The 26,975-nt window shown below is 46.6% G+C and overlaps 1 protein-coding gene across 2 annotated transcripts in view; it reads right to left on the bottom strand.

The window, feature by feature from the left end:
- The window catches only part of NINL (ninein like), a 179,211-nt gene that overhangs the window by 139,509 nt on the left and 12,727 nt on the right, over positions 1–26,975 (bottom strand). The window contains exon 1 of one of the 2 annotated variants that reach the window (XM_064373551.1): positions 3,495–3,580. The exons of the other annotated variant lie outside the window; for it this stretch is intronic. The gene's annotated coding sequence lies outside the window, so the exon portion shown is untranslated. Of the gene's footprint in view, positions 1–3,494; positions 3,581–26,975 lie in introns of those variants that run through there. 2 annotated transcript variants of the gene reach the window in all.

Here is a 26,975-nt window from a genome sequence, read left to right as displayed (position 1 = left end):
TTAATTAACAAAGTAGATCCAAAAATAAGGTTATAAGAGGATGTGTGTCACATCACAAAAATTGTGCAGATTACCCCTTATGATACAAAGTAACAATCAATGCACAAAAACTGGTATAGCCTAGAGCTTCTCAAACTTGATTGCATCAGAGGTACCTAGAGAGCTCTGCAGTTTCAGAAACTAACGAATGACTTTGACTCCAGGGAGACTACTAGACAACAGTCTTGGGAGAAACAGGTCGCCTCACTTGGAAGATGACGGAAGGCTCTACAATCTTTCACAAATCCCAGGAAAGACAATCTGGGTTCAGAGAGGGGAGTACAACCAGGCAGCGCCAGATGTATGCTTGAACCTAGGTCAAAAAACGATGAAAATACAAGCCATGCTCCAAAAGACTCCTCTGTCCCAGAAAATTCTCTGTCAATTCACAAACAACAACAATCAGAATCGAGGAGGCTCAAGGTTACCCCAAGGGTGGGAGAAGGAAAGCCTCCTTCCAAATAGCTCCAGGTAGAGTCTGACCCAAACTTTTGGCCTCCTGCTTGTGAGTAACCAAATCTCTTGACCTTGAGTCTGAATTCCTAATCTGCACTTGAAGCCAAGAACTAAGCTAAACTCAAACCTAGACTCCAGTTACAGCAACTGCCGCTCAACTACTTACAGAATAACAACAACAACAAAAAAAAATGGAACAGCCAAGTGGCCACAGCACTGGAAATGCCTTCCAGGATGGAGGGCGCTATTAAATGCAGCCAGGAAGCCATGCCTCGTTCCAGTTCAGGTGTGAGGCCAAGAAACTGCTCCTGTTTTTGCTTCCTGCTTCCAAAGCTGTCTTCTACCAGAAAAGAGGAAAGCTATCTAGCAGCTACCTGCTCGGGGCAAGATCCAAAGGTAGGCTAGGCACAGTGGCTCACGCCTGTAATCCCATCACTTTGGGAGGCCAAGGCAGGTGGATCATTTGAGGTCAAGAATTGGAGACCAGCCTGGCCAACATGGTGAAACTCCATCTCTACTAAAAACACAAAAATTAGCTGGGTGTGGTGGCGGCCACCTGTAATCCCAGCTACTCAGGAGGCTGAGGCAGAAGAAACACTTGAACTCAGGAAGCAGAGGTTTCAGTGAGGCAAGATCATGCCACTGCAGTCCAACCTGGGTGACAGAGCAAGATTCCGTCTCTCTCTCTCACACACACACACACACGCGTGCACACACACACACACAAGATCCACAGGTAAATGTCCACTGTGGAAAGAATGTGTTCACAGGGCCTTGGTCACATGCCCTAAGTCTCAAATGCCACATGTGCCATCTTACAAAAATGTTAAAAAGATTAGGAGGCTGAGGCATGTGGATCACGAGGTCAAGAGATCGAGATCATCCTCACCAATGTGGTGAAACCCATCAAAAAGTGGGCAAAGGATATGAACAGATGCTTCTCAAAAGACATTTATGCAGCCAACAAATATGAAAAAAAAAGCTCATCACCACTGGTCATTAGAAAAATGCAAATCAAAACCATAATGAGATAACATCTTGTGCCAGTTAGAATGGCAATTATTAAAAAGTCAGGAAACAACGGATGCTGGAGAGGATGTGGAGAAACAGGAACGCTTTTACACCGTTGGTGGGAGTGTAAATTCGTTCAACCATTGTGGAAGACAGTGTGGCGATTCCTCAAGGATCTAGAACCAGAAATACCATTTGACCCAGCAATCGCATTACTGGGGGTATACCCAAAGGATTATAAATCATTCTACCATAAAGAAACATGTACACGTGTGTTTACTGCAACACTATTTTACAATAGCAAAGACTTGGAACCCATCGAAATGCCCATCAATGATAAGACTGGATAAAGAAAATGCGGCACATATACACCATGGAATACTGTGTAGCCATAAAAAAGAATGAGTTCATGTCCTTTGCAGGGACATGGATAAAGCTGGAAGCCATCATTCTCAGCAAACAAAAATAGGAACAGAAAACCAAACACCTCATGTTCTCACTCACAAGTGGGAGTTGAACAATGAGAACATATGGACACAGGGAGAGGAACATCACATACCTCACACACTGGGACCTGTTGGGGAAGGAGAAGGGAAGGGAGAGCATTAGAACAAGTACCTAATGCATGTGGGGCTTAAAACCTAGATGATGGGTTTTACAGCAGACCATCATGGCAAATGTATACCTATGTAACAACCTTGAACATTCTGCACATGTATCCCAGAACTTGAAGTAAAATAAAATTTAAAAGAAAAGAAAAAAACTTGGCCGGGCATGGTGGCTCACGGTTGTAATTCCAGCACTTTGGGAGGCCAAAGAGGGGGGATCACCTGAAGGTCAGGAGTTTGAGACCAGCCTGGCCAACATGGTGAAATCCCCATCTCTTCTAAAAAACACAAAAATTAGCCGGCCAGGATGGTGCGTGCCTGTAGTCCCAGCTACTTGGAAGGCTGAGGCAGGAGAATTACTTGAACCTGCAAGGCGGAGATTGCAGTGAGCCGAGGTCGCGCCATTGCACTCCAGCCTGGGCAACAAAAGCGAAACTTGGTCTCAAAAACAAACAAAAAAAACCCCTCTGCTTTTAAAAGTATTTTAAACCCAGTGTGAAAAACCTGGAAGTCAGCAAAGGCCTCTAAGAAGAAACTTACCATCAATCATGACCCCTCTTACTACTGACCTTGGAAATCACTTCATCTTCGTGGGTCTCTTCCTGAACTTCCTCCCTAGTTCGAGGGCTTGACCTAAATCTCAAAGGGCAGAAAGAAACGTGGCCACCCTTCCTCACTTGAGTCCTGTGCAAACATACAGCCCTACACAGAGCTCCTAACAGTGGAGCATCAATACCCAAGATGATCTAAGTGTGAAACATCCAACGCGGTCAGACTCCCACGTGGGGTGTGTGACGGCACGCACAGGCGGGAGGAAAGGGACGATTCTGCAAAACGAGTACCAGGGATAAAACTCGCAACAGACTTCTCCAACCTTTCAATCAACTGTCCCAAGGGCCACAAATGCGGGACACGCTCCGTGGGGAGCCGCAGCCACAACGACGGGAGGGAATCCCGGGCCTCGACGGGACAGGAGAACACAGCCCGCGCCGGGCAGACGGCGGAGCTCAGCCCCGCGTGGGCCCTGGCCACGGCCGCGCGTCCCCAGCCGAGCCTACTGGCCGTGCAGGACCCCGGCCCTCGTTCCCACCGCGCCCTGCGCCGCCGCCGCCGTCGGGAAACCGGGTTTTCAAGCCCTCGGCCCCGCGGGTGAGGTATTTTAGGGCGTGACCCCCGCCCCGCCCTCGAGGGCAACCGGAAAAGCGGGCACCTAGGCAGACGCGCCGAGCCTGCGCCCCGCACCGCGAGGAGCCGCCGGGGCCGCGCTTCCGGAGTCGGCTCTGGAAACCGAGGCACGGGCCGCGAGGCAGGGGAGGCCCGCGGACTCTCGACCCCGCCCGCCGCCCGAACGGTCACGCTGGACGCCCGAGCCCGGCTCACCTGGGAAGGCCCTCCGCCGTCCGCCCACGCGGAGCCAGGGCGCGGCTCACTCGGTCACGCCGGCCGCTCTTTGTGTCTGGAGGCCGCTAAGCCGCGCTCCTCCCGGCCCCCAGGCGCCGCCCCGCTCGGTGTCCGGGCGCCGCGAGCGAGTGGGGGGCGGGGCGAGCGAACAGGAGCGGGGGCGGGGCGGGGCGGGGCGGGGCGGGGCGGGGCCGGGCCGGGCCCCGGGATGGCGGGGCGGGGCGGGGCGAGCGAACAGGAGCGGGGGCGGGGCGGGGGCGGGGCGGGGCGGGGGCGGGGCGGGGTCGGGCCCCGGGATGGCGGGGCGGGGCGGTGACAAGGCCGCGTCCGCAGCTCTCAGGGCGGCTCGGGCCAGTTTGGAGTCTGGGGTAACCCCCGGAGCTGACCTCGCGGGTCCCTAGCGAGGCTGTACGTAGTGCGGGGCTTGGCGGTTGGCAGCTCTCGGGGTAGCATCTTCTGGAAACAAGCCTGGAGGCCGGCCAGGCAGGGGTAATACCCCAAACCCAGCACTGAGGAAACCGCGACTTAAAACCTAGGTCCTCACCTTTCCACTACATAGTAAATCCATATAGGTTGAGCATCCCTAATCCAAACATCTGAAATCCGAAATGCCTCAAAGTCTGAAAGTTTTGAGCGGTGACATGACGCTCAAAAGAAATGCTCATGGGAGCACTTCTTTCTTCTTCTTTTTCTTTTCTTTTCTTTTAAGGGCTGTCACTCCTGTTGCCCTGATGCAGTGGTGTGGTTACTGCTCACTACAGCCTCAACTTTCTCAGCTATGGCGCTCGTCCCGCCGCAGCCCCCCAACCCCCAGTAGCTGGGACTGCAGGCACCTGCCACCATGTCTGCTAATTTTTGTATGTTTAATATAGACAGAGCCTCACTGTGTTGCCCAGGCTGGACTCGAACTCCTGGGCTCAAGGAATCCACCTGCCTCAGCCTCCCAAAGTGCTGGGATTGCAGGCATGAGCCACCAGGCCCAGCCTCTGGCTAATTTTTGTATTTTTTTGTAGAGAGGAGGTTTCGCCATGTTGCCCAGGCTAGTCTGGAATTTCTGGCCTCCAGTAATCCTCCCACCTTGGCCTCCCATAGTGCTGGGATTACAGGCATGAGCCACCCGCGCCTGGCCTCATTGGAGCATTTCTAATTTTGGATTTTCAGATTAGGGATGCTCAATTTGTATAATGTAAATATTCCTAAATGCTTCTGCTGCCAAGCATCTCGGGATATTCAACCTGTATATATTTATTGAGTACCAACTAGGGCCAGGCATTGTCCTAGGGGCTGCCAACAGGGGGGCAAAAAATCCCTGCCCCTTATGGAGTTTACATGGGAGACAATTTAAAAACGTAAATCCTCAGCCGGGCACAGTGGCTCACGCCTGTAATCCCAGAACTTTGGGAAGACAAGGCAGGTGGATCACCTGAGGTTGGGAGTTTGAGACTAGCCTGACCAACATGGAGAAACCGTCTCTACTAAGAATACAAGATTAGCTGGGCATGGTGGTGCATGCCTAGTAACCCAGCTACTTCGGAGGCTGAGGCAGGAGAATTGCTTGAACCCGGAGGTTGCGGTGAGCTGAGATTGCTCCATTGCACTCCAGCCTGGGCAACAAGAGCGAAACTCCATCTCAGCAAACAAACAAACAAACAAAATGTAAATACAGCCAGACGCTGTGGCTCACACCTGTAATCCCAGCACTTTGGGAGGCTGCCATGGGCAGATTGCCTGAGGTCAGGAGTTTGAGACCAGCCTGGCCAACATGGTGAAACCCAGTATCTACTGAAATACAAAAAAAATAGCCAGCTGTGGTGGTGCGTGCCTGTACTCCCAGCAACTTGGGAGGCTGAGGCACGAGAATTGCATGAATTTGGGAGTCAGAGGTTGCAGGGAGCTGAGATCACGCCACTAGACTCCAGCGTGGGGAACAGAGCAAAACTGTTTCCAAAAAAAGAAAAACACAAACATAAATATGCCCCTCCCCTCCCCTTCCTTAAAAAACAAAAACACATAAATATACAAAATGTCAGAGAGGGCTGAGCATGGTGGCTCACTCCCGTAATCCCAACACTTTGGGAGGCCATGGCGGGTGGATCACGAGGTCAAGAGATCGAGACCATCCTGGTCAACATGGTGAAACCCCATCTCTACTAAAAATACAAAAAATTAGCTGGGCATGGTGGCGCATGCCTGTAATCCCAGCTACTCAGGAGGCTGAGGCAGGAGAATTGCCTGAACCCAGGAGGCGGTGGTTGCAGTGAGCTGGGATTGCGCCATTGCACTCCAGCCTGGGTAACAAGAGTGAAACTCCGTCTCAAAAAAAAAAAACAACTTTTTCTTTTGAATTAATATTATCTTTACAGAAAACTTGGAAAAGTAGAAAAGAGAAGTTTCATATACTTCTCACTCAGGTTCCTGTAAATATCAGCATCGTACATAGCCATGTTTTTGATAATGGTGTAATGATGTAGTTATCAGAACCAGGAATTTAACATCAGTACATTACTATTAACTAAAGACCTTAGTCAGATTTTACCAGTTTTCCCACTAATGCTACCCTTCCCGTTTCTTATCCGTGCCAGATCCTTCCAGCATCCCACCACGGCCATTCCAAGCCACTCACCTCCACCTTTAGTCTGTGTAACAGTCTCCTGGCCATCCTCTTGCTTCTAGTTTTGCCTCTCCACTTTCAATTTAAGCGTTGCAGTTTTTAATTACTGACTCCTCTTGTAATAATCTAGCTTTGGTCTTCAGTTTCTTTCCTCAGGTCCACTGCTTTCCTTTCATCCCATGCTATTTTATTGTTTTTCTTGGAGCTCCTGTTCGCAAACTAATATTTTAATCTTAAGATATTGTAGGCCAGGTACAGTGGCTGACACCTATAATCCCAGCACTTTGGGAGGGTAAGGTTGGAGAATCACTTCAGCCCAGGAGTCTGAGGCTGCAGTGAGCTATGATCATGCCACTGCACTCCAGCCTGGGTGACAGAACAAGACCTTGTCTCAAAAAAAGAGAAAAAAAAAGAATGCTCTGTCTCTTATTTATTTATTTTTTTTGAGACGGAGTCTTGCTCTATCCCCAGACTGGAGTGCAATGGCGCAATCTCGGCTCACTGAAACCTCCGCCTCCTGGATTCAAGCGATTCTTCCGCCTCAGCCTCCTGAGTAGCTGGGACCACAGGCATGTGCCACCATGCCCGGCTATTTTTTGTATTTTTAGTAGAGACGGGGTTTCACCGTGTTGACCAGGATGGTCTCAATCTCTTGACCTCGTGATCCACCCGCCTCGGCCTCCCAAAGTGCTGGGATTACAGGTGTGAGCCACCGCGCCCGGCCTGTCTCTTATTTTATTTTAAACCTCATAGTAATAAACGCCTTTTTCTCAGGTGGTTTAAAGCAGGCTGCCAAGGAGGCCCATCTTGTTCCTTGCCTGCTGCTGTCCTGGGGCACCTGCCCAGTTCTCTGCCTGCAAAACTGAGCCTCCTCCCTGAACGTGAGAGCCAGTACTGTTTGCTTTCCAGATGTGGGGCATTGCTCTAAACGCTTCAGAAGGTCTTGGCAGCCGGAGAGAAGTGGGAAAACCCAGCGCTGTGTGGCTGGGGACAGACACATCAAATAATGAAGACAGAAGAAGGCAATGGCAGGCTAAGATGCCTGTAGGAAACTCAGCTGGAAAAACAGGCAGGAAGGGACCAGAGCTAGTGGGAAAAGTGACCCACAGAGCACATACGGCTGGCATGTAAAAGGACGTAGTGGAATTTAGCTACAAACTAAATAGTGAAGTAAGAGGTAAAGAAAATGAAAATCAGAAATGCCTCCCAAGGGCTGGGCACAGTGGCATATGCCTGTAATTCCAGCACTTTGGGAGGTCGAGGCGGACAAATCACTTGAGGCCAGGAGTTTGAGTCCAGCCTGGGTAACGTGGCAAAACCCCCATTACTACAAAAAAATACAAAAATTAGCTGGGCATGGTGGTGACCACCTGTAGTCCCAACTACTTGGGAGGCTGAGGTGGGAGGATCACCTGAGCCTGGGAAGTCAAAGCTTCAGTAAGCCGAGACCGCACCACTGCACTCCAGCCTGAGCAACAGGAGTGCTGTGTCTTGCTGCCTCCCAAATGTTTCTCCTCTAGTCTTTCTATCTGCTGTGATAAAATGAGCTTCATCTTTCTGAAAACCTGCTTTGATCACTCCTCCTTTCCCCAAGGCCTTTGGTGACTCCACACTAACTAGACGGAGAAATCCAGATTCACTAACCCTCATCCAGCCTTCTTCACTGAAATCTCAGCCCCTACCTTCCCAACTTCTCCCATAATATCCCATGAGCCCTGCCTCGAGCAAAACCAGGGGCTTGCTGACTCTGGGGAGAGCCCCTGGCACTCCTGCCTTGGTGTTTTAAATACACCATGCCTCCTTTCCATCGACTTGAATCTGTTAATTCATCAGGGTTGTGCTCAAATCCGTCCTCTTCTGAGAAGACCCCCAGAGCAACTTCAGTTTACCCCATCTATTGAATAAGGGGTCCTGTTCTGCCTTGGACCATTCATTCTGGTCTGTTAAGTCTTATGACACTAGGTATGGTTCCACTGGTAGGTCCTACTTGTTTGAGTACCAATGAGATCGTAAACTGCCACAGTCAGGAATGATGAGTTTTATATCTTTACATCCCCTACAACACCTAGTATTATAGAAAGCCTGATAAAGAGTAAGGGTTCCTTATTTTATTGAATGCTAGTGTTGATTTTATGTTTCTGGCAATGGTTTCAATTAATGGGGGTGTAACTTTTCCTCTATGATACAGACATCTTAATTTTTCGTAAATAACCCATCATGAAATTGGCATCTGTGAATTCCAGTGTGATGCTGGGAGTTGAGAAATGCCAGTAGCCTGCAGATGGCTGTGTTTTAACAAGTGGCCACAAGATCTTGCATTTGTTTTATAGTGTTGTTAGTTCACATTCATCTCCCATAGTTCAATTAAAATAACAGCAATCAGGTGACAACAGAGAACGTCAGCCTTTAGAGAAGATTTGCCACATTCAAGTACTTAGAGCTTCCTTAGGAGTCATTGCTAAGTGCTCATTTCAGAACATTTGGAAAACATATTCATTTGTGGATATTGTTGCTTCATTAGTCTTTAAAAAGCTTTGATAACTCAGATATACCCAGTTTAACTCATTCTGAGTATATCTGATTCCTTTTTTTTTTGAGACAAGAGTCTCAAACCAAAAAAAAAAAGAGAGACAGAGTCTCACTCGGTTGCTCAGGCCGGAGTACAGTGGCACAATCTTGGCTCAGCACAACCTCTGCCTCCCAGATTCAAGCAATTCTTGTGCCTTAGCCTCCTGAGTAGCTGGGACTACAGGCACGTGCCACCAGGCCCAGGTAATTTTTGTATTTTTAGTAGAGACGGGGTTTCGCCATGTTGGCCAGGCTGGTCTCAAACTCTTGACCTCAGGTGATCCGCCCACCTTGGCCTCCCAAAGTGCTGGGATTACAGGTGTAGGCCATGGCGCCTAGCTGAGTATATCTGATTCTTTCAGTAAATTCCATGTTATTTTCCTTGTAATCAGTTTTATTTGGAACATTTTTAGATGCATAGGCTAGGTGCCAAAATAGTACAGAGAGCTCCATGTACCCCCATCCACTCTCCCTTAATGCTAAAATCCTACATAACAACAGTACAATGACCAGAACCAGGGAATTAACCACTAATGACACACCTATCAGCTAAGCTCCAGACTTCGGCTGGATTTCACCAGCGTTCCTGGATCCCATGTGGCATTTACTCAGTGTGTCTCCTTAGTTTCCTCCGCTCTGTGACAGTTTCAACTCTTCCTTTTTCACGACCTTAACAGTAGTGAGGAGCATTGGTCAGGCATTTCTTAGGATGTCCCTTTTTTTTTTCTTTCTTTTTTTTTGAGATGGAGTTTCACTCTTGTTACCCAGGCTGGAGTGCAATGGCGCGATCTCGGCTCACTGCAACCTCTACCTCCTGGGTTCAAGCAATTCTCCTGCCTCAGCCTCTGAAGTAGTTGGGTTACTAGGCATGCACCACCATGCCCAGCTAAGTTTTGTATTTTCAATAGAGACGGGGTTTCACCACGTTGGCCAGGATGGCCTCGATCTCTTGACCTCGTGATCCACCCGCCTCGGCCTCCAAAAGTGCTGGGATTACAGGTATGAGCCACCGCGCCCGGCCAGGATGTCCCTTACTTTGCGTTTGTCTGACGTTTTCTCATGATTAGACTGGTTTTAGGGACTTTTGGGAAGAACACACAGAAGTGAAGTGCCCTTGTCATCCCAACACGTAAGGGGTACCTGACATCCACGTGATGCTAATCTTGATCACTTGGTTCAGGTGTTGTCTGACAGGTTTCCTCACTGCAGTTTCAAATTTTTCTCTTCATATTCTGAGTTTTTTGTTCTGTTTTGCTTTTTTGTTTATCTGTTTGTTTTTTTTTGACGGAGTCTCCTCTATCACCCAGGCTGGAGTGCAGTGATGCAATCTCGGCTCACCGAAGCTTTGACTTCGCAAGCTCAGGTGATCCTCCCACCTCGGCCTCCCAGGTAGCTGGGACTACAGGGAGTCGCCATCATGCCCAGCTAACTTTTGTATTTTTTGTAGAGATGGGGTTTTGCCACGTTACCCAGGCTGGAGTCAAACTTCTGGCCTCAAGTGATCTACCCGCTTTGGCCTCCCAAAGTGCTGGGATTATAGGCATGAGCCACCGCACCCGGCCCATACTCTGTTCTTTAGGAGCAAGTTACTAAGTCCATTCCAGCCCACAGTCAAGAAGAGGAGGATTAAATTCCACCTCCTGTGGGGAAAGTATCTACACATATTATTTAGAATTATTTATCAGGAGGATCTGTCTCTTACCTCGTCTTTATTGATTCGATCAAATCATTTATTTATATCAGTATGGACTCCTATGTTTTTCTTTCCTACTCTGAGTTATAATCTAATGCTATGTTATTTCATTGCTCCCATTGTTCCAGCGTTGGCTATTGGTGGCTCTTTCTGCTCAGCTCCTGTGCCCCTCAGCGTGCCTGAGTATTTTGCTTTTGGAGTACTTCCATAGTTGTGAGCACCATACCATGTTCCAGGCTTCTCTCATGTTTTTCCAGCCCCAGCCCTAGTATCAAGCCAGGTCTCCAAGAAGCCCTGCTTCTTTTTGTTGGTAAATTGTATTTAGAAACCAAGATCTGTGTGAGCGTGTGTTCATTGCTATTGGAGGTGTCATTGTTTCTCGGCCCTGTCAGTGCACAGACTCAGGAAATATACAGATTTGTTGACTCATGTATACACACATATTTATAAATGTCTACTCCCTACCTACTTGTTTATCTGTCTATCCTCTATTTATCTGCCATCTACCATCTATCTACCAACCTACCTATCTACCAATTAAACTAAACCTGAGTTCATGCTGATGTCTCCAAAACAAATCCAATACCCTAGGCTTCATACCAGCATTCCCCCCTTACTTCTTTGTAATACTTTCAGAATTTGTTTTTCCTATTTTTGAGACAGGGCTTTACCCTATCACCCACGGTGGAGTGCAGTCACACAATCTTGGCTCACTGCAGCCTCAACCTCCTCAGGCTCAAGCGATCCTCCCACCTTAGCCTCCTGAGTAGCTGGGACCACATGCATGCGCCACCACACCCAGCTTATTTTTATATTTTTTGTAGAGATGGGATCCCACATGTTGCCCAAGCTGGTCTCCAACTCCTGGGCTCAAGCAATCCACCCACCTCAGCCTCCCAAAGTGCCGGGATTACAGGTGTGAGTCACTGTGCCCAGTCTACTTTCAGAATTTTTTTTTTTTTTTGAGGCAGAGTTCCCCTCTTGTTGCCCAGGCTGGAGTCCAGTGGCAGGTTCTCGGCTCACCATAACCTCCACCTCCCAGGTTCAAATGATTCTGCTGTCTCAGACTCCCAAGTAGCTGGGATTATAGGCATGTGCCACCATGCCTGGCTAATTTTGTATTTTTAGTAGAGATGGGGTTTTTCCATGTTGGTCAGGCTGGTCTCGAACTCCCTACTTCAGGTGATCCACCCGCCTCAGCCTCCCAAAGTACTGGGATTACAGGCGTGAGCCACTGCACCTGGCCTACTTTCAGAACTTTTAACCCATAGCCTGTGAGAAACAAATTTATAAACTACAGTACAGTGTTTAATACAGTTTTTTAGCCTTACAGTTTCTGTAAGGCTTTCAAATACAAGCTTTCAAAATTACTTAGGTCAGCTCCTTTTCCCTCAGCCCCTCAGTGAGGTTATAATCATACATTTAGAATAAGGTTAGATTCATTTATCACAGTCTGTTTTCCATATTAGGTTTTTAATATGCTGGTTGATTATTTTTTAATATGCATGCAATAAAGTTCATGCAGTACGAAAAAATAAAGTATAAAATTGACAATTGTGTAGATCACCATATATCCACTACCCAGTACCATGGGTAAAGTTCCATTACTGTGAAAGTCACTGGTACGGTTTGGCTGTGTCCCCACCGAAATCTCATGTTGAATTTGTACTCCCATAATTCCCATGTATTGTGGGAGGGGGCCGGTGGGAGATAATTTGAATCATGGGGGTGGTTTCCCCTATACTGTTCTCGTAATCGTGAATAAGTCTCATGAGATCTGATGGTTTTATCAGGGGTTTCTGCTTTTACATCTTCCTCATTTTCTCTTGCTGCCGCTATGTATAAAGTGCCTTTTGGCTGAGTGAGGTGGCTCATGCCTATAATCCCAGCACTTTGGGAGGCTGAGGTGGGCAGATCACAAGGTGAAGAGATTGAGACCATCCTGGCCAACGTGGTGAAACCCCATCTCTACCAAAAATACAAAAATTAGCTGGGTGTGGTGGTGCGCACCTGTAATCCCAGCTACTCAGGAGGCTGAGGCAAGATAATCACTTGAACCTCGGATGCGGAAGTTGCAGTGAGCCGAGATTGCACAACTGTACTCCAACCAGGTGACAGAGCAAGACTCCGTCTCAAAAACAAACAAACAAAAAACCGAAATGCCTTTCACCTCCTGCCATGATTCTGAGGCCTCCCCAGCTGTGTGGAACTGTACATCCAATTAAACTTCTTTTTCTTCCCAGTCTTGGGTATGTCTTCATTAGCAGTGTGAAAATGGACACAGTTGTCCTGTGTGTCCCTGTGAAATTAACTGCTCCCCTCCCCCAAGTCCCTGGCGACCATTGTTGTATCTTCTGTCCTTGCAGTTTTGCCTTTTCTAAAAGGTCATATGGATGACTTTTACCATATGCAGACTTTGGGGTTTGGCTTCTTTCATTTTTTTCCTTTTTTTTGAGACATAGTTTTGCTCTGTCGCCAGGCTGGAGTGCAGTGGTGTGATCTCGGCTCACTGCAACCTCCGCCTCCTGGATTCAAGCGTTTCTCCTGCCTCAGCCTCCCGAGTAGCTGGGACTACAAGCATGTGTCACCACGCCCAGCTAATTTTTGTACTTTTAGTGGAGATGCGGTTTCACCATTTTGGCCAGGATGGTCTCGATCTCCTGACCTCGTGATCTGCCCACCTTGGCTTCCCAAAGTGCTGGGATTACAGGCATAAACCACCACTTCAGCCTGGGGTTTGGCTTCTTTCACTTAGCAAAGTGAGTCTAAGATTCATCCATGTTGTCGTGTGTATCAGTAGCTCATTCCTTTTGGTAATTATGAACAGAACTACTAGACTGGGAGTGGCAGCTCATACCGTAATCCCAGCACTTTGGGAAGCTGGGATTACAGGTATTGCTCAAGACAAGGTGTTTGAGACCAGTCTGGGCAACACAGCAAGACCTTATCTCTACAATAAAAAGTAAAAAATTAGCCAAGCATAGTGGCACATACTTGAGGTGCCAGCTACTCTACTCAGGAGGTTGAAGCGGGAGGATGGCTTGAGCCCAGGAGGTCACGGCTGCAGTGAGCTACAAAGCTGCAACCACTTTACTCCAGCCTGGGTGACAGAGTGAGACCTTGTCACTCTGTCTCTATTTGTTAGAGCTCCAAGAAACATTTCCATACAGGTTTTTGTTCATTTGAAAGTAAGTTTTCTTTTTTTTTTTTTTTTTTTGAGACGGAGTTTTTTTGCTCTTGTTACCCAGGCTGGAGTGCAATGGCGTGATCTCGGCTCACCGCAACCTCCGCCTCCTGGGTTCAGGCAATTCTCCTGCCTCAGCCTCCCGAGTAGCTGGGATTACAGGCACGCGCCACCATGCCCAGCTAATTTTTTGTATTTTTAGTAGAGACGGGGTTTCACCATGTTGACCAGGATGGTCTCGATCTCTTGACCTCGTGATCCACCCGCCTCGGCCTCCCAAAGTGCTGGGATTACAGGCGTGAGCCACCGTGCCCGGCCCTGAAAGTAAGTTTTCTATTCACTTTGAATAGAAAAGTGAATGCTAGTATGAGGGGTCATTGGCATCTCTGGGCTATAGGGGAAGTCTCTGTCTGTTTAACTGAAGAAGACAATGCCAAATGGTTTCCCAAAGTGGCTACACCGTTTTGTATTCCCCACCAGCAACAAGTAAGTTTCTGTCCTCTGCATCCTTGTCAGCATTTGATGGCGTCACTTTATTTCATTTGATTTATTTTACAATAGAGTCTATTTTCTTTTTGAGGGTAGCCTTTTTTTGGTGAAAATATTAGGTATTAACAGTCAGCTAGCTAACAGAGGTTGGTTGAGGGTTTTTACTGTAAGTCAAAATAGAGGTCATCCTTATTACCATCTTCAGTCAAAATGCTGTTGACAGAAGAAAGTTCATTTTGAAAATTAATCTAAGGATCTTTCATAGAGAAAATGGTAGAAGAGGTAATTGAGAAATAAAGGGAAATATAATGCTCTTGCTATGGGACTTTTTCTTCTACACTGGAATTTTCTGACTTTTAAAATTTTCTGGAATTTTAAAGGAGAATAAAATTCCCCTTTAAAAGTAGGTATGGAGTGGGCACAGTGGCTTGCACCTGTAATTCTAGCACTTTGGGAGGCTGAGGCGGGTGAATCATTTGAGGCCAGGAGTTCAAGACCAGCCTGGCCAACATGGTGAAACTCTCTTTTCTAAAACTACAACAATTAGCTGGGTGTGGTGGCACATGCCCATAGTCCCAGCTACTCGGCAAGCTGAGGCATGAGAATTGCTTGAATTTGGGAGGCGGAGGTTGCAGTGAACCAAGATGGTGCCGCTGCACTCCAGCTTGGGCGACAGTGAGAGACTCTGTCTTAAAAAAAAGAAAAAAAAAGCATTGCCTGTGGTCAAGCTCTTGAGCGCCCAGAACCCTCATTTGGTTCTGGCATCTGAAGAAGGTTTATATTGCACCCCAGTAGGTGAAAGACCAGGCTGCAAGGGCCTGCTGTACAGAACATCCAGAGGTGGTCCAGGGCCTCTGTGCTGTTGTCTAGGCCAGGAATCATGGGAGCCTGAATCACATGCACACACGGAAGCTTTAATAGCACAGGGAATCTACTGAAAGGTCCCATGAGGTGGCTACATCCTTTGAGCCTGTGAGCTCCATGGGAGCAAGTCTGGGCCCCTTTGTTTCCCTGCTATAGGCTCAGTGCCTAGGACACCCTACAGCACTCAATGCTGCTCAAATGTTTGACTGAATGGTAAAACTGAACCAGGGCCTGCAAAGACATCACAACCATTACTTCTTGAATGAGTCTGTTTGGGCTGCCAGGACAAAATACACAGACTGGGTGACTTAAATAACAAGAATGTATTTCTCACAATGCTGGAGGCTGGGAGTTCAAGATCAAGGTTTCCCTGAGCCTCTTGCTTTGGCTTGCCAACAGCTGACTTCTCATCCTTTCTCCACTTGGTCCTTTCTCTGTGCACGCCCATCCCTGGCATCTCTTCCTCTTCCTATAAAGAAAACATTCCTATTGGATTGGGCTCCACCCTTAGGACCTCATTTATCTTTAATTATCTCTTTAAAGACTCTATGTCCAGATACAGTGACATTAGGGATTGGGGCTTCAGCGCATGAGTTTTGGAAGGACACAGTCCAGTCCACCGTACCTCTCCTGACCCACAGGTTCCTCCCTCTCGCTTGCCCTGTAGACTCACTCTTCTCTCTCCACAGACTCCCGTTCTTCATGATCATGGCTTTACCTCGCTCGCCCTTTCAAGAGTTTGTGCAACAGAGGAGGAATGTGCTGAGCACACAGACCAGGAGCCCCGCGGTATTGCCTGCAGACCTGATTGGCTTGGCCTGGTGCCCAGGCTTCCTTTGGGTCATCCCCTTGTGGGTCTGCCACAGCCCACACCACTTCTGCGCCCTCCCCCAGCCTACGTGGCTCACCTAGAGGCTGGCCTGGCCCCTGTGGACATTCATGAGCGGCACTCCCAAACCAGAGCCTACAAGTGCCAAATTCCTGGAAGATCTGCCCTGCACAGTTGGGCTCAGTTGGCAGGGGCCAGCCCACTCACTGAAGTTCAGTCTGAGAAGAGGCCAAGGATAGGTTCTCTAAGAAGGAGTCTGGGGGTTTAGAGGAATTGACTGGAGGAGAAACAACCCTGGCTGGCATCACACAGGCAATTCCAGGCCTCTCTGTCTCTCTCCATCTCTCTCTGCTTCTCTGTCTCTGACTCTGTCTGCCTGTCTGCCACTGTCTCTCTATCTCTGTCTGCCTCTGTCACTGTCTCTATCTTTCCCTGTCTGTCTCTGTCTTTCCCTGTCTGACTCTGTCTCTGCCTCTGTCTCTCTCTCACCCAGGCATGTTTTAACTCAATAAAGAAAACATCTGGGCTGCGTGCGGTGGTTCAAGCCTGTAATCCCAGCACTTTGGGAGGCCAAGGCGGGCAGATCACGATGTCAGGAGTTTGAGACCAGCCTGGTCAACATGGTGAAACCCCATCTCTACTAAAAATACAAAAAAATTAGCCAGGCATGGTGGCGCATGCCTGTAATCCCAGCTACTTGAAAGGCTGAGGCAAAATAATAGCTTGAACTTGGGAAGTGGAGGTTGAAATGAGCCGAAATCCTGCCACTTCACTCCAGCCTAGGTGACAAAGCAAGACTCTGTCTCAGAAAAAAAAAAATCTGTCCTTCGAATAGTTCTTATTCAGTAACCACTACACACACACACACATCCCTAACACAACAGTGCTACACATACCACTCTCACACACACAATGTACACAAATACAACTTAACTCATATTCACAACTTCACTACTTACACCCACTGAGCACATACACACAACTCCTCTACACACACCCAATGTGACATGCACACCCCATTACGCACAATCCCACTATACAGACACCCCACATACTACTCACTTCTTACAAATACATGTTACTAAAAACATACTACTATACACCCCCACACACATACGACCCACCCCACCACTCACACATAATTCCACTAAATGCCTGCAACTACATGCACAATTCTACTCACAGCACTCATTAATCACACACATCCCATTAATAAGCACCCACTGTACACACTTCACACATATACTGCATCACTCAACACACAGACTACTCACACACACACAGTCCCACACAACCACAGTCCCCTATACATTAATACAACTCTACTACACATGGCTGGGCTATACAAACACAGCATGACACACACACACACATTCAATGCTACTAAACACACCTCCCACTACCCACATACACGCACGCACACACCTGTACTCCTCACACACATACCCGTACTCTAAACCTGCCACTCACACACACTCCACACACAGGCCTCCTGATGTACATACATATGAGCCACTTCTACATACATGCACACAACCGTGTCACACACACCTCTCCATGCATTTATACACACAGAACCATCTCACAGTCTCCACACAACTACATATAAGCACACAGCTGTCTCACACACACCTCTTCACACACCTACATACATGCACAAAACCATCTCACACACACTCTCCACACAACTACATACACACACACAGCCATCTCACACACACACTCCACACACCCTCCTCTGCCTTCACTATTCACAGACCTCCACACTGCACATCCCGTTACACACAGATTGGCAGACACACGCACACAGGCTTCTCTACCTTCCTAAAATGCAGAGGGCAGTGCTCTCTGACTCCAGGCCTATGTCCACAGCCCACTTTTGACAGTACATCCTACCTGTCCAAATTTCACTTCTCACCCCGCTACTCAGATCCCTCTGTGGAGATGGTAAACTCCTGGCTGCTTGGTACTCAGCACCTGGCACTCAGGAGGGGCCCTCTACATTTGTGTTGAACTGAATTAATTCTCTCCCTGGAAAGACTCTCTCATTTATTTGTCCCAATTAAATGTTTCATTTCTTTCAATCCCTAGCTTCAATTCACATCCTCAGTCAAGCCACTGCACAGTGGCCCCCTTATGAGACTTTCTTTCAGGAGGTGTCAACTATGTTGTGCCATATTCCTTCTTGCTTATGTATGAGGGTATCAAAATTGGAACTGTTTCTCCCCCAAAACAAAGAGTTGATTCAGGAATGGCAAGGAATTGCAATTCAGGACACATGTGCTCTGGTGGATCACAGGTGCAGTCTCAGAATGGAAACTTTGACCTAAGCTAGTAGACATCAGGCACCAAAGTTAGTGACACTTGCTGGAGTTGTCGTCAGATTAATCAGTCAGGAACTTGTTTCCTGACTTTTGAACTCCCTTACCCACGTCAAGAATATCGCAGTGGAGAAAGTGCAATGAAAGAGGAAGGGAATTTACAGGATTTCTTTGTGCCACCACACCTATAATTTTGTATTTTTGGTAGAGATGGGGTTTCACAATGTTGGCCAGGCTGGTCTCTAACTCCTGATGTCCGGTGATCCGCCTGCCAAAGTGCCTCCCAAAGTGCTGGGATTACAGGCGTGAACCGCCGCGCCTCATGGCATCCCTGTTCAGCACACTGCTGACACTCCTGTTCCTAGTATATTGTTCTCTAGTTTTTCTATCTGGTGTTCCAAATGTGACCCTCAAATTTTAAAAACCTGCCGTAGTGTCTAATGCTGTCTGGGGAGTTCCCATGGACGGGGGCAAGCATAGCATTTAGCAGACCAGGAGGGAGCAGGGCCGGCGGCGCCAATCCACCATGGCGGGAACGTGTGCCAGTCGTTTCACCAGTCCGGGCTTTGCTTTCCTCATTGCACAGTGAAGGTTTTAGAAAACTGTTAAAAACACTGTGGACACTAGCATTTTTAGTAAAAAAAAAACCTAGCTGGGTGCAGTGGCTCACACCTGTAATCCCAGGACACTAACATTTTTAGTCAAAAAAACCCAGTCGGGTGCAGTGGCTCACACCTGTAATCCGGGCACTTTGGGAAGCCAAGGCAGGTAGATCACTTGAGGTCAGGAGTTCGAGACCAGCCTGGAAAATGTGGTGAAACACCGTCTCTATTAAAAATATAAAAATTAGCTGGGCATGGTGACATAATACCAGCTACTCTACTTGGGAGGACGAGGCAGGAGAATCGCTGGAACCCAGGAGGTAGAGGTTGTAGTGAGTAGAGATAGCACCACTGCACCCTAGCCTGGGTTACAGAACAACATTGTGTCTCAAACAAACAAACAAAAACAAACAAACACCACACATACACACACACACACACACACACACACACACACACACACCCTGGATGGATGCTGGCCTCAGTATGCACTCAGTATGCACTAAGCATCTGAGCTGTGCTCATCCTTCCCAGAGGGAGGGGCTTACCTAGGGACTGCCAGAAACAAGAGCTGTTTCTGGAGGAGCAGCATCAATATCGTATTCCACTAGTATCTGTTGGACACTCTAAGTAAAGCACTGTCTGTGTGGTTTTCAAAGTGTATTTTATTAACTTATTTTATTTATTACGCTTTCAAGCACAGATTTCAAGCTTGGGAGCTGTACAAAAAGATGACATAGATATCCCTAATTATTAAGAACTTGGCCGGGCGCGGTGGTGTAATCCCAGCACTTTGGGAGGCCAAGGCAGGAGGATCACCTGAGGTCAGAAGTTAAAGACCAGCCTGGCCAACATAGTGAACCCCATCTGTAGTAAAATACAAGAAACTAGTTAGGCATGGTGGTAGGCGCCTATAGTCCCAGCTACTCAGGAGGCTGAGGCAGGAGAATCACTTGAACACAGGAAGCAGAGGTTGCAGTGAGCCGAGATCATGCCATTGCACTCTAGTCTGGGCGACGGATTGAGACTCTGTCTCAAAAAATAAAAATAAAAAAAAAGAATTTGGCAATACAGTATAACAAGGGTGGTATACACCAAGGAATAAACTAGGGTTGTATTTCATAGAGGTATCTATGGATGGACTTGTGAGGGGCTAAGGCATTTTTGGTGAACCCCTGAAATAATATGTAAATGTCTGAGTATGCGAATAGATTAATTCTGGGCAGAAGGTCCATAACTTTTTCTAGATTTCTCGATTTGGCCATGACTCAAATAAAAATCACTGGTATAAAATGAAGTAACGAGGCCAGGTTCAGTGGCTCACACTTGTAATCCCAAAACTTTGGGATGCTGAGGCAGGAAGATCGTTTGAAGCCAGGGATTTGAGACCAGCCTGGACAACATGGCAAAACCCTGTCTCTACAAAAAAATACAAAACTCAGCCAGAAGCAGTGGTGCACACCTGTAGTCCCAGCTACTTGGGAGGTTGAGGTGGGAGGACGCTTGAGCCAGGGAGGTCCAGGCTGCATGGACCCATGTTCACACCACTGCACTCCAGCCTGGGTGATAGCGTGAGACTCCATCTCAAAAAAAAAAAAAAAAAGTAACCGAACTGTAGAGCTAGTGATTGAGTACATCAAATGTAGCAGCTGTTCTTTTAGACATGAAAATGAGCTCAGTGGTTCATTTCATTATCATAAATATCAATGGAAACATAAATAATAAAGGGCTATTTCAGGATATGCCAGAATGCCTCTTGCTTGTTCACTTTGACGGAACATTTCCCTTCTTATCTTACCTCACCTCTTGTCTCTCTTAGGACTGCTCCCTGCCCAGTTATGTAACCAAAGCAGTACCTACCTCATTCACAAGTGTAATAGTGTATTTTATTTGAGTAGCTCTTGCTAAGAGATGTTAGCAAGTACGATGCAAACTAAGGCTTCTAAGTATTTAGACACGGGGGGTTGCCTACTTGGAATGCTCCTTATTGGAGCCCAGCCTCCATGTTGAGAGGAAGCCTAAGCTAGTCCCACGGAGAGGCTCTGGGACCACATGGAGAGAGATCCAGTTGTTCCAGCCATCCTGTGCAGGCATCCATGTTGACCCATGTCAACAGCCAGAATGAACTGCTGGCCACGTGAGTGAGGTCATTTTAGATAGTTCAGACAACCCAGTACCCCAGGTGCTGCCACAATAAGTGATTTTTTTGTTTCAATTCACTAACTTTTGGGGTGTATTTTTTTCAGCAATAGAGTAGTGAAACAATAAATAATTGATTTTTTCTTTTTCTTTTTCTTTTTTTTTTTTTTAAAGAGATGAGGTCTTGCTATGTTGACCAGACTGGTCTCAAACTCCTGTCCTCAAGTGATCCTCCCATCTCAGCCTCCGGAAGTGCTGGGATTACAGGCATAAGCCACCATGCCTGGCCCAATAAGTAACTGATTTTCTATTGCTCTCTTCTAGTCTCTCTTCTACTGACTTCAGCCACTTCTGCCATTTTCACCCCTTGTGTGATAGATGCTTTCAGCACTGTAGTTGATAAATAGACTGTAGCATCCTTTTTTTAAAAAAAGCCCTTCCAAATAAAGGTATATTTCAAACCGTATGAAGAATATTTTCTAGCAGGGCATGGTGGCTCACACCTGTAATCCCAGCACTTTGGGAGGGCAAGGTGGGCAGATCACTTGAGCTCAGGACTTTGAGACCAGCCTGGTCAACATGGCAAAACGTCGTCTCTACAAAAAATACAAAAATTAGCCGGGAATGGTGGTGCTCACCTGTAGTCCCAGTTACTCGAGAAGCTGAGGTAGGAGGATCGCTTGAGCCTGGGAGGTGAGGCTGCAGTGAACCATCTTCATATCACTTCACCCGAGCGTGACAAAGTGAGACCTTGTCTCAAAAAAAAAAACAAAAAAACAACGAAAAAACTCAGGAACAGAACATGAATATTTTCCATCATAACGACAGTAACTGCTAGAGTTTGTAAATGTACTCAAGAAAGATTTTCTTCATTAAATACATATGTCAAATAAATGGAGATTTCTGACTATTCCATCAACTGCCATTTCCGTATCAGCTCAACAGTGTGGTGCAGGTTATTAGCTATTGCTTGGAAACAGGCAGATTACAGGAAGTGAACTAGCATCATCACTGCAGTCCTCAACACAGGATTTCCATTCTGCTTTACCGCGGGGCAAAGGACAATTCCGCATGTGAAACGAAGGAAAAGTAAAATTTAACAAAAACCAAGTTGATGAGTTGCCCTTTGTTGAGGGAAAGTAAGACATTTATTTAATTTCAATTAATTTTCATAGAAATAGCCAATAACAACTCCTTCTTTCAACAGATATTCACTGAGTACCTACCATGGACCAGGCATATTCCTAAGTGCAAGATGTAGCCATATCCTGAAAAAAACTGGCCACATCACTGAGATGTGGAAGACAGCAGGAAGAGCAGATTTGTGAGAGAAATCCAGGAGTTTGGTTGGAGAGGAGTTATTTTGGTAACGTCTATTAGACATCTACAGAGAGATGCCGAGCGGGCTGAGGGCACATATATGAGAGTCTAGGCCGGGTGCGGTGCCTCACGCCTGTAATCCCAGCACTTTGGGAGGCCGAGGAGGGCGGATCACCTGAAGTCAGGAGTTTGAGACCAGCCTGACCAACATGGTGAAACCCCGTCTTTAAAAAGATAAATAAATAAATAAAATAAAATAAAGAGAGAGAGAGAGTCTAAAATGGCTGATTTGCTTAACCTCTAAGCTTCAATAAAATGGTCAATATAATAATCAATAAAATGGTTAATATAATTCCTTTAAGAATTACAAAATATGATTTTAAACAGGAACTATTTTTATTTCTTTAGTTGTCTGGTGGTTCAAACCATTTTATCTTCTGTGACTTTTTAAAAATTTTCATTAATTTAAAAAAAAATAGAGATGTGGTCTTGCTATGTTGCCCAGGTTGGTCTTGAACTCCTGGGTTCATGCACTCCTCCCATCAAAGTGCTGGGATTACAGGCATGAGCCACCACGCCTGACTATCTTCTGTGACTTTTAAAATTTGAGTATTGGCCAGGCGTGGTGGCTCACACCTGTAATCCCAGCATTTTGGGAGGCCAAGGCAGGTGGATCACTTGAGGTCAGGAGTTCGAGACCAGCCTGGCCAAAATGGGGAAACCCCATCTTTACTAAAAATACAAAAATTAGCCAAGCATGGTGGCAGGAACCTATAATCCCAGCTACTTGGGAGGCTGGGGGAGGAGACTCGCTTGAACCAGGGAGGCGGAGGTTGCAGTGAGCCAAGATTGCACCACTGCCCTCCAGCTTGGGCAACAGAGTGAGACTCTGTCTAAAAAAAAAAAAACTGAGTATTGAAAATCTTTTTTTTTTTTTTAAAGAGTCTTGTTCTGTCACCCAGGCAGATAGTGGCAGAAACACAGTATGCAGCAGTGGAAATAGCTCACTACAGCCTCAACCACCTGGATTCAAGCAATCTTCCTGCCTCAGGCTCCTGTGTAGCTGGGACCACAGGCACATGTCACCATGTCTGGCTAATTTTTTATTTTGTGTAGACACAGTGTCTCTCTTTGTTGCCTAGGCTGGTCTTGAACTCCTGGGCTCAAGCAATATTCCCACCTTGGCTTCCCAAAGTGCTGAGATCACAGGCATGAGCCACTGCGCCCAGCCTGAAGATTTTATCTGAAGGTCAGACTGATTTCCCAGAAAGAATCGCAATGATATCGTCTAAGAAATCCAGTGGAAGTAACTGTATTATCAAATACGTAATATATGAATAAAGAGTGGTTTAAAAAATTTGTGGTTTTATCTGACTAAATTTTAGTCCTATTACTAGGAGTAAGTTAATTTTTTAAAAGTATAAATCTAAGAAAAAAAAAGTGTAAATCTAATGTATACCAGTAAGAAGGATTTTAATTTTAAAGAAATCTAAGAGAGTGGGCTGGGTGTGGTGGCTCACGCCTGTAATCCCAGCACTTTGGGAGGCCGAGGTGGAAACCCCATCTCTACTAAAAATACAAAAAAAATTAGTCGGGCGTGGTGGCACGCGCTTGTGGTCCCAGCTACTCAGGAGGCTGAGGTGGAAGAATCGCTTGAACCCAGGAGGCAGAGGTTGCAGTGAGCCAAGATTGTGCCACTGCACTCCAGCCTGGCGACAGAGCAAGACTCCATCTCAAAAAAACAAAAAAAATAAGACAGTGTAACTGTCTTAAGACAGTTACACTCTCTTAGAAGTGATTTGGGAATACAGGTGCTGATGCTGGCCAAAGACCCAGTCAGGCTGCGCAAGCATTTCAATAAACATCTATGTCCAAGCATTGGAGAAAATTCACAAACTCAGGACAAGAAGGAGACCCCCATCGCAATGAGGGTTATGTCAAAGAGTGTCACATACAAAGACACAGAGAAAAAGGAAACTAGATAATTCAAAACAATAAACTAAAAAGAAGAAAAAAGCTGCAGGCATGCTGTAAATCTCCACCTCAAATGAGCATTTCTGACCTGTGAGTAGCCACTATTGGGCATGGGGTCAGTTTCGTGGGTCTTGACAAACATTGAACACAAAGTAGAAAAAGAACTTCCATATATAAGATGGTGGATGGAAATACACATCTGATAGCTTGTACCCCTAAGAAATTAGCCAGACACGGTGACATGTGCCTGTGGTCCCAGCTACACAGGAGCCTGAGGTAGGAAGATTGCTTGAATCCAGGTGGTTGAGGCTGTAGTGAGCTGTTTAGAATGCTGCATAAAACTACAACTCAGCTAAAACTACAGCAAAGGAATTCAAACGCAGACGTGTGCACGCTCATGCGCGCGCACACACACACACACACACACACACGGACCAGGAAGACAGGTACAACCACAAGTTTGGAAGCTGCAAAGCATGTGGACAAGTGGCAAAGGATCTAATAGACTAAAGAAAGCGAGTCCAGACCAGCAGCGGGGAAGGGTGAGAAATAATGAGATGCGCAGTAGACTCCTCCAAAGACTTGGGCACTGACATCCCCAGATGCTGTGGTCCTGAGGGAGAGGGAAGGCACAGCTGAATTAAGGAGCTGGGGTAAAAGGTGCTCAAGGTACAAATGAACCCCTAGATCCCTGTCCCCACTCGAATCTGTTCTCTCTCAGCAGACATTGGGATGCTTCCCTGGAGAGGGTAAGACAGAGGGCTCTCTAACCTGGGAAATATCAGGCATAGCTGGACTCAGGTACAACTAGAAACAGAGTATGTGACTATGTGCACACACACCCTTTCCACTCAGCTACCAATGCTGACATCTGGCCTCTACTCTCCAGTTTGGAATATTCTTCTCTAGGAAAGCAGACCAACCAAGAGAAAATACTTTAACACACTGACCTCAGGGATTCCTCAACTAACAGCCCATCCAGATACCCCACAGTAAAAGAACCTCTGATTTGAGAAGGCCCATCCACTTGTGTGGAACTTCTAATCAGCATTTCCAACTCTCTTCTCTTTATCATAAATAATCAAGGGTTAATGGGCACTTGAGAAAAACCTCTAGTATGAACGAACAGACCCGAATAAACAGATTAGAGGAACTTAGAATGGTACATGCTGTGGATTCTTTTAAAACTTAATTTTTTTTTTTAGAGATGATACTCTACTCAAAAACAAAACAAAACCAAAAAACCCAGAATGTTATTTAGAAATGTTTTTAAAAAGCTCTTGGGAGGTCCTTGGGCCTCACAACATACATGTTTAAGGCCTTGCCACCTACTTCGTGGCATCTAATTATCTATACATTTATAGACATCTAATTATATACATTATATATAATTATAGACATCTAATTATATATATATTCTTTAGTTATATTACATCTAATTATATATTCTTTTTATTTAAGTAAAAATAAAGACTTTTTTTTTTTTTTTTTTTGAGACGGAGTTTCGCTCTTGATACCCAGGCTGGAGTGCAATGGCGCCATCTCGGCTCACCGCAACCTCCGCCTCCTGGGTTCAGGCAATTCTCCTGCCTCAGCCTCCTGAGTAGCTGGGATTACAGGCACACGCCACCGTGCCCAGCTAATTTTTTTTGTATTAGTAGAGACGGGGTTTCACCATGTCGACCAGGATGGTCTCGATCTCTTGACCTCGTGATCCACCCGCCTCGGCCTCCCAAAGTGCTGGGATTACAGGCTTGAGCCACCGCGCCCGGCCAAGACTTTTTTTTTTTTAGATGGAGTCTCACTGTCACCTAGGCTGGAGTGCAGTGGTGCGATCTTCGCTCACTGCAACCTGCGCCTCCTGGGTTCAAGTGATTCTTCTGTCCTAGCCTCCCGAATAGCTGCGACTTGCAGGCGCACAGCACCATGCCCAGCTAATTTTTGTATTTTTAGTAGACGGGGTTTCACTGTGTTGGCCAGGCTGGTCTTGAACGCCTGACCTCAAGTAATTAAAAAATGCACTGGGGCCGGGCGCAGTGGCTCATGCCTGCAATTTTAGCACTTTTGGGAGGCCCAGGTGAGTGAATTGCTTGAGGCCAGGAGTTCGAGACCAGCCTGGGCAACATGGTGAAACCCTGTCTCTACAAAAACTTAGCTGGGTATCATGGCATGTACCTGTAGTCTCAGCCACTCTGGAGGCTGAGGTAGGAGGATCGCTTGAACCCAAAAATTCAAGGCTGCAGTGAGCCATGACTGTGTCACTGCACTCCTCCGTGGGTGACTAAGACCCTGTCTTAAAAAAAAAAAAAATCAGGCTCTTGGAAATTAGAAGGTATGATGGTGGAGGAAAAATATCATAGAAGGATTGGAAGGTAAAATTGAAGAAACAGAGTAACAGAGATGGAAAAATAGGAGTGAAGAGATAAAATGGAAGGTCAGTAAAGGAGTTCTAACATCTGAATGACAGGGATAAGAGAAACCAGCAAAAAACCAGAAATCAGAAAGAGAAATCAGAAAAAAAAAAGGGAGGCAATTATCAATGAAGTCATTACATTCCTCAGGATTTAGAAAATATGATTTTGGTGAAAAGGGTTCAGTGTACCAAGCACAGAGGATGGAAACACCCACTCCAAGGCACATGATCATGGGCCAGAGGAAAATAAGGTTCTAAGAGTTACAAGAAAGAAAGTGGTCACATACGAATGTCTGCTAGACCACAGACCAATGCCTTCAAAATTTCAAACAAAAATGTTATCTAAACACATGCTGTTAAAACTATCAATGATGGGAAAAGAGAATAAAGCCATTTTCAGACATTTCAGACCTCTATTTTCTCTCTTACACAGGGAAGCTACTCAAGGATGCA

Source organism: Aotus nancymaae, unplaced genomic scaffold, assembly GCF_030222135.1.
Source record: "Aotus nancymaae isolate 86718 unplaced genomic scaffold, 86718_ANA_hifiasm-v0.15.2.pri h1tg000001l, whole genome shotgun sequence".
In the NCBI taxonomy this organism is placed as follows: Eukaryota; Metazoa; Chordata; class Mammalia; order Primates; family Aotidae; genus Aotus; species Aotus nancymaae.
Note: the sequence above shows the minus strand (reverse complement) of the source record. Positions and strands in the feature narration are given on the sequence as shown.